General features: G+C 46.6%; 1 protein-coding gene across 1 annotated transcript in view; it reads left to right on the top strand.

The window, feature by feature from the left end:
* The window catches only part of RAI14 (retinoic acid induced 14), a 76664-nt gene that overhangs the window by 33955 nt on the left and 34721 nt on the right, over positions 1-7988 (top strand). The window lies entirely within an intron of this gene.

The following is a 7988-nucleotide window of genomic DNA, read 5'->3' as shown; positions in this document are numbered from 1 at the left end:
TGACTTGCTCTGAAAACAGCCATTCATTTGCTATGTTTTTAGGCTGCCCAGATGATCCTTATTAGCAGCCACTGTTGACAAATGATGCCCAAAGGAAAATGAAGGGAAAAGTTACAGGAGTCTTACCTTCCATAAACAAGGATCCCAGGAACTCCCAGAGTCCCCAGCCTGGAATTCTACCTTTACTGGCTGCCCCCAGGATCAAAGCAACAACTGATGCTGCTTCATTTATCTATCGGACATAGAATCATGGACTCACAACTTTCTTGTTAGTTAATTTTGGAATATGATAAGTCTAACCATATAGTCTTTAGGGTTTTTCATTCATTCATAAAGGGGTCACTTCTTTTCCAAAAATAATGACACCTTCAGAGTGGTCATCTTGGGTGGCTACTCAGGTATTATGAATGTTGTTCTTACGCAAAAGATAAATGTTTTGAAAACTTTGTTTTCAAGGACTGTTTCCAGTTTTTTATTTTGTTTGAATCGTTTTATTCATTGTGGATGTTTACCCTTTGAGAATAAGTTTGTGTTTTTAGGAGAAGCCAAGAAACACTTGAAGTCAACCCAGGTAAATAAATGAAGTTGTTCAGACCAATAAAACCATGTTCGGTTGAAAATAAGGGGTTATAGGACATTGACAGTACCGTGGACTGCTAAAAGAGCAAACATCTGCCTTGGAAGGTGCACAGCCAGAGTGCTCGTTGGAGGCAAGGATGTCAAGCCTGTGTCTCAAGTACTTTGGGCATGTTGTCAGGAGAGACAGTCACTCGAAAGGGATGTCATGCGTGGTAAAATAGCAGGGGACTGGAAAAAGCGTAGACCTTCAACAAGGGGGACTGACACAGTGGCTGCCTTGATGAGTTCAAATATAAGAACACGTGTGAGGCTGTCACGGTCCAGGTATTGTTTTGTTTGATGTACATCGGGTCGCTAGGAGTTGGGACAGACCCAATGGCACCTAACAATAACAGGGAGTCATTGAATTGACAGAATTATTTTTTGAACAGTAATACAAAGAGTTCCAAAAATATGTCGTGGAAATTGTGGGGTGAGTTAGTGGACTTAGGGGAGCTGAACCATAGTCTCAGGGATCACCAAGGTCTGTTGGCACGACATCGTTCACAAAAACGAAAATCTGTCTCCCATGTGGGTGAACATTCACCACTTGGGTGACTATCGACTGGACTCTTAAAAACTCATGAGCAACCCTTGGTCTCTCCCTGTCTGGGAGAAATAAAAGTGATGAAAATCAAAAGACATACGGAAGCAATTAGTCGAGGGGGCCACGCAAACATCAATCTTTACAACCCTGAGACCAGAAGAACTAGATGGTGCCTGGCTATCACTACCAACTGCTCTGAAAAGGATCACATTAGAAGACCCTGTAGAGAATGGAAGAAAAATGTGGAACAAACCTGAAAATCTTGGAAGAAACCAGGCTTACTAGTTGGATAGAGACCGTAGGACCACAGAGTCTATGGCCTTAGTCACCGTATAAGTCTAGACCTGAACTCACTCTGTGGTAGAATAACTGACCATTTAAAATGAAAGGTGCTCAATTTACCCAATGACAAAGTTCATAGGGTAAGGAATGAAAAGAGGAATTGAAATAGGAAACACAGATACAAAATGGAACAAGTGGTGGTACATTGGGGGGACTGTACAATGGATGAGTTCAAACAAAATGTGTATGAATTGTTAAATATAAGACTCATGATCTGTTCTGCAAACCTTCACCAAATTTGCAAAAAGTTTATATATATTTGGTTTGAAAAAAGGCAATACCAATTGAGGAATGAATCATTTCCTTAGAAATACTAATTTTATTGCTGACAAGTATTTTGTTTTAAAGTGTATTGTTGTGAGATGATGATGGTATCATCTTGTCAAAAGAATTTGGCCCTTTATTCCTGCTTCTTTGGAACTGGACCAACACTTGAAGTTAAGGAACGGGGCTGAGCAACCAAGAGGAGCAGCTGGGGGTGGATGCTCACTAAGTCTGAGGAGCAAGATGGAATGTAGTGAGACTGCTAAGAGCCCTGAGCCTTAAGGCTTAGATGAGCTTCTTGGTTGACCATGTATATGAAAATTTATATTTTCCCCATTCTGTACACAGGATCTCCAACATTTCACGAGTCTCTTTATTTGTATCCTTTTTGGTTGTAATAAATCTGTAGCCATAAGAAAAAGTAAAATAGGAAAAGAAAATGCCCAAAGACTGCAAAGGGGGAAGACTACACTTAACATTTCTCAAACTGAAAGCCCTGAAAGAAAAGCCAAGCCTCGAGGTGAAATATTTTTAATGACATAGGAAGCATCAGAATATGAGGGAGGAATGCAGAGTTGCTGACTCAAAAAGAATTTCATTCAACTATTTGGATTGCAACAAATTATGAATTACATGGCAGAGAACAGGAGTTGCAGAACGCTTACTTGTGCTCGTGTCAAACCTCACCTGGATCTATAGGCAGTTGTTCCAGCAGAACAAGGGACTACTGAATGGTGTACAGTCAGGGAAAGCACGTATCAGAGTTGTATCCTTTCACCATACTTATGAAATCTGTATGCTGAGCAACTAATTCAAGAAGCTAGACAATAAAGATTGGAGGAAGGCTTGCTAACACGCTACATAATTCAGATTACACCACCTTGCTTGCTGAAATCAAGGGTGACTTGCTCTTCCTGATCAAGTTCAAAGACTACAACCTTCAATGTAGATTTTACCTCTCAACATAAAGGCAACAGAAATTCTCACAACTATACTAATGAGAACATCATGTTAAACCAAGAAAAGGTTTGACGTGGTCAAACATTTCATTTTACTTGGCTCAATAATCAGTGCCCATGGACACAACAGTCAAGAAATCGGGTGCAAAAGACCTTTTTAAGACATTTGAAAACTCAGGTTTCACTTGAGGATAAACACCTCCCAAACCGTAGTATTTCCAATTGCCTTATTTGCATGTGAATGCTGGGCAATGAATAAAAAGGCCCAAAGACAATTAATTCCTTTGAATCGTGACACATTGGGAAAGAATAAGGAATATGTCATGGATTGCCAGAAGGAAGAAGGCCTGTCTTGGGAGAAGTCCAGCCAGAATGCTCCTTGGAAGGGTGGATGGCGAAACGTCCTTTCACATAGTTTGGACGTGTCACCAGGAGGGACTAGTCCCTGCAGAGGACACCATGCTTGGTCAAGTAGGTCATTGAAAAAGAGGAAGACCCTTCATGAGATGGCCTGACATGGTGGCTGCAACAGTGGGTTCCAACATCGGGACAACTGTGAGGATGACACAGGATTGGGCAGTATTTCCGTCTCCGGGACACAGATGGGGTCACTATGAGTTGGAACTTACTTGATGGCCCCTAGCAACAACAGCAAGGCTGCTATCTTCTCTGTGAATTCTTTGAGTCCCATACGGGTAGTGAGAGATGGCAGAGACTGCCTAGTTATCCATTTGAACGATGGCGTTCTCTTACCACATGCCACCCTCGTAGCCAACAGCTCCATAGATACTCCGAGATTCCACGGACTCCCTAGGTGGTCAGGGTGCCAGACATGCAGCCTGCGCAGCTGGTCTGAAAGAGAATGGGCATCTGACTTGGGAGCTCGGGCCCAGCTCTGGACGGCGAGGGTCGGAGGGAGAAGGTGCCCTGGGAGCAGATGGAGAAGGATGGGGGTGGGGACTGTATCCATCCCGCGTTTCAAGGCTTGGAGTGATGCCGACCTTTTCCAGGCAGTTCGTTAGCAACGACGGTGCTTTGCCTTTGCTTGGGACAGTTGTTATGACTTGGAAGTCGTACCGTCAGAGCAGTGTGATTAGCACAAGCATTCCTAATGAGATGTATCTTTCCCCAGGCGAAGGGGTCTCTGGTCTACAAAAATCTCCCTCCACAGTCAGTTTCGTGCAGATGATACGGCGGTTGCTCTGAGAAGCCACAGCGGAGGGATGGCCGGAGATCCCACTGGAGACGGTGGGAAGGGCCACGATGGGAGGCCTCCAGAGCGCTGTGGGCCCCTGTTATTCTCCACACATGCCGTGAGGTGACAAGGTGATCTCTGAGCTGGCTGCGGGCATTTCCCTTTCCCCACAAGGTCAGCTCCTTCTTCCCCGTAATTCCTTCGAAGCAGGCCAAGGGGGCAAAGGAAGCAAGCAGGGAAGAAGCTGCCTGAGAGGAAATGCTTGATGATGTGCTCTCTGGACCAGCACTGCTCAGCTGTTATTCTGTCCCTCGTGGGGACCTGTCGGTTTCACAGGAGAACGGTGCTCCGTGGAGGTACCCATCACTGTGACCCTTCAGAAGCATATAGGCAGGCCTTTCTTCCTGGGCACCTGTGGGTGCATTCACACCATCCTTCCAGTTACTTGTTGAGCTTAAGTGCTTGGGCCACCGAGGGCCTTCTAAATAAGCCCAGTGAGGGTTGGCCGGCCTCTTTCAGTTAGATTGCTCCCATGCGTCACTTCCATGATGATCGGAGTTTATCTGTTTCTTTGGAAAGCTCTTCTCCTCGACTGGTGGTCGATTCAGCTCCTGGGGTCCGGTCTGGTTGTCCGCACTTAGTACCTTATGGCATGAGATAGAATGATATAGAAACATTTGTCACAGGTTGAAAAAGACCCCAAAATAGATTGTTTGTTATCAGTGTTTCTTTGCAGCATTTGCTTCCAGAATGGCGTGAATCGTGAGGGGCTGTTTTTGACAGTATGCGACAAGCTATCAGAATGAGAGAGAATTTTCTCTCTCCATTGAAGGTCCTCTCACAAAATTAGTTGGGAGCCCCTGGCTCCTGCCACTTGAGACCTGCCAGCCAGCCCTGCGCATATAACTCTCTGCAACCATTGGCAGAGCTCACGGGATTAATACCGTACCTGCCAAAGCAGCTTTAGTATAACCAAAGAGTGTGTGTGTTTGTGTTTGTGAAGTGAGGTCTGGGAAGTGGCCACAGCATGGAGCTTTTCAGCCCCAAAGAGAATGTGCCACCCTTGTCCATGCCTGGTCACCAACCAAGAATCTCCTTCTGAGCCTTAGGACTCAGACTTCTTATCAGCGTCACCATGGAGATGTGGTGAATGAGGTCAGGCAGACTGTATGTGATGCTCCCCCGGCACCACTTGTCTGTCATTGTGCTAGTCTGGGTAGACTGGAGAAACAAATTCATAGACACGCATAAGGATTTAAGAAAGAGCTTTATGTATGGAGCAATTGAATACTGAGAAAACATCCCAGCCCAGTCCAGATAAAGTCCATAAATCTGATATTAACCCATATGTGTGATACCAATCTGTAAATTCCTCTTCAGACTCATGAAACACATTGCAATGACGCTGAATACAGGAAGATCACAGGCCAGTGTGTGAAAGTCTTGTGGATCCAGTGGCGGTAGAGGCATCTCAGCACTGGCAGGGATCTCCACGTGACTTCTTCAGCTCCAGGGCTCTAGCATAGCTCCATATGTCTTGTCAGCAAGCCCGTCTTGCAAGGAGTGAGCGTGTGTCCCACCTCCAGCGAGCTATTTATCTCCTTCACCACCTCCAAATGAGTTCATCAAGTGGCAACCTGATTGACAGCCTAAACTCCACCCCTTTACTCTTGTCTCAAATTGACAACAGATTATGGAAGGAACTACCACAGTCATGTTGTCATCCTGGGGTGGCTTGCGTGAAAAATCAGGAACGGCCGTCCGTGGGAAAAGACATCATGCTCGGTAAAGTGGAGGGGCAGCGAGAAAGAGAAAGGCCGTCGACGAGATGTATGGACACAGTGGCTGCGACTATGAGCTCAAGCCCAGGACAGTTGTGGGGTGGCGCAGGACTGGGCAGTGTTTCCTTCTGCTGTGCACCAAAATGAGGACACCTCACAACATAGAACAGTGCTCCCACATAAATAACACACATGCACGTAGCGGACATGGTGCAACATGCGCAGCATATAACATGTAGTGTGCTACTTACATAATTTCATGTCAACTTGAAGATATGTAGAAGGGTAAGGGTGGAGTTTAGCCTGTCAATCAGGTCCCAGCCCGGTGGTGACTCCTTGTGGATGTAGCCTTCTCATAAAGAGGGTCCTAGGAACCTCCCCTCCCCATGCCCCACCCCACCCCCATCTTCACCTTCCTGCTAGCTGACCCTGATGGATGCCAGAGCCACCACCTTTGGATCCACATGGCTTTGCACCCACCATCCTGTGATCTTCCTGCATTCTGCATCATTGCGTGTGTCTTCGTGAGTCTGAAGAGGGACCCATGGACCAGAATTGTCTTTTGATCTTAGCAATGAGACACATCTCACTTCAGTGTGTTGTTCAGATTTCGAGGTTATGTTAAGTGGGGGGAGTGGGGGGGAGACTTTTTTTGCTGTTGCTTAGGAAAACCCATCCCAGCACCAACCAGCAGAGAAAAGACACCTGCTTCTCTCAAAGTGTGCCCTCACTCCCGGGTCCACCGGGAGCATGGAGGGTGACACGGAAAGCCTGCGCCTTTGTTTGTCATCAGTTTGTTGTTCTCACTTCTCCTACCATGCTGTCTTTGGACAATGTAGCGCCCACCCCCAAACGGGGGTTCTTTATGTAGAACAGCTTTGGGACGTGACTGACGCAAACATGGACGGGTTGCACACTTGGTATAAACAGCCTCCTACTTACAGCCAGGATGTGTTCCAGAAGTTCATTTGGGAGGCCTTTGTTTAAAATGCCAGAATTACTTGTCCTTAGACCCAGTGGGGTAAATGGTGGTGGCAAAGGTCCAAGCTGGCCCGCCAGCACTTGTCTCACCCACAGGGTAACCGAGCTCTAACCGTGCTAAGCTCTTTGCATCCTGGAAGGGGGCGCTCCACATAAGAACACATGGGGGGGGTGGGGGGATGCAGGAAAGATCTTGTGTCTTCCAGGGATCCTTTGTGCCTCACTCCCTAATCCTGGACATCTGTTTCCTTCTCAAAAGGGTCGGGAGGACCCTGATTGTTACTGTTGTTCCAACTGGTCGCCACGACCCTGTGTGCAACAGAAGGAAACAGGTCCCGGGCCTGTGCCATCGCGTAATAGCTCTCAGGCTGGAGCCCATCAGGGTAGCCACTAGGTCAGTGCATCTGGCCCCAGGTCTTCCTCATTTTTCGCTGTCCCGTGACTGCTTTACCGAGCATGATGTCCTTCTCCAGGGACTGGTCTGAAAGCAGTGAGCTATCGCAACAACAGCTCCCAGTCGATGATAGATCGACCTCCTTGTTTCCTTGTGTGGCCCACTCTAAAAGAACTCCTTTCAAAGCAGACATCTGGGCATTTGACCCTAAATAGAATTTTTGTGGCTCATTTTATGAGATGCATTGGAGGGTGAGGGGTGGGGCAGAGAAGTTTTGAACCTACTGGATACTAGTTGAGTGCTCAACTGGCTGCCCTGCTCCAGGACGGTTTGCGGGATCTTATAACCCTTTCGTGCACAACGATGATGTTCCCTAGCCATATGAGTCTCCAATTAGTGGCTTTCTGGCTAGTGTTAAAGAGTGAAAAGAACTCAGAAAGGAGAAATGACATTTTGGAACTGGGCCACCATATGTAAGAAAGCTGTTCCCCTAAGTTAGTTGTCCTCAGTCCAGTGTGGTTTGCCCTCTCTCCCAGGCAGTGTTTAAAACTGTTTTGATGGGCACGACTAGACATCTAGTGGGCAGAGCCCAGTGGTGCTTGTAACCTTCAGGTGCACAAAGGCAGATCTGTCCTGCTTAAAAAGGGTCAAAGGGCTGAAATTGAGAATCGATGCTTTAAGACGGGGCTAGGGAACATGGCAAGGGAAGTTGGGGGAAACGAGGAGCTACCAACAAGGATTACAAAAAAGAAGAAAATGTCCTAAACGTGATGGTGGTGATGATTGCACAACTCTGCTTAATATGATTGGACTATTGAATTACATGATGTGTGAATCAAACCTCACTGCCATTGAGTTGATGCTGACTTCCAGTGACCCTCTAGAGGACATAAGAGAACTGCACCTG

This window comes from Echinops telfairi, unplaced genomic scaffold (assembly GCF_000313985.2).
Source record: "Echinops telfairi isolate 266 unplaced genomic scaffold, ASM31398v2 ScPeMD7_7469;HRSCAF=8507_1, whole genome shotgun sequence".
In the NCBI taxonomy this organism is placed as follows: domain Eukaryota; kingdom Metazoa; phylum Chordata; class Mammalia; order Afrosoricida; family Tenrecidae; genus Echinops; species Echinops telfairi.
Note: the sequence above shows the minus strand (reverse complement) of the source record. Positions and strands in the feature narration are given on the sequence as shown.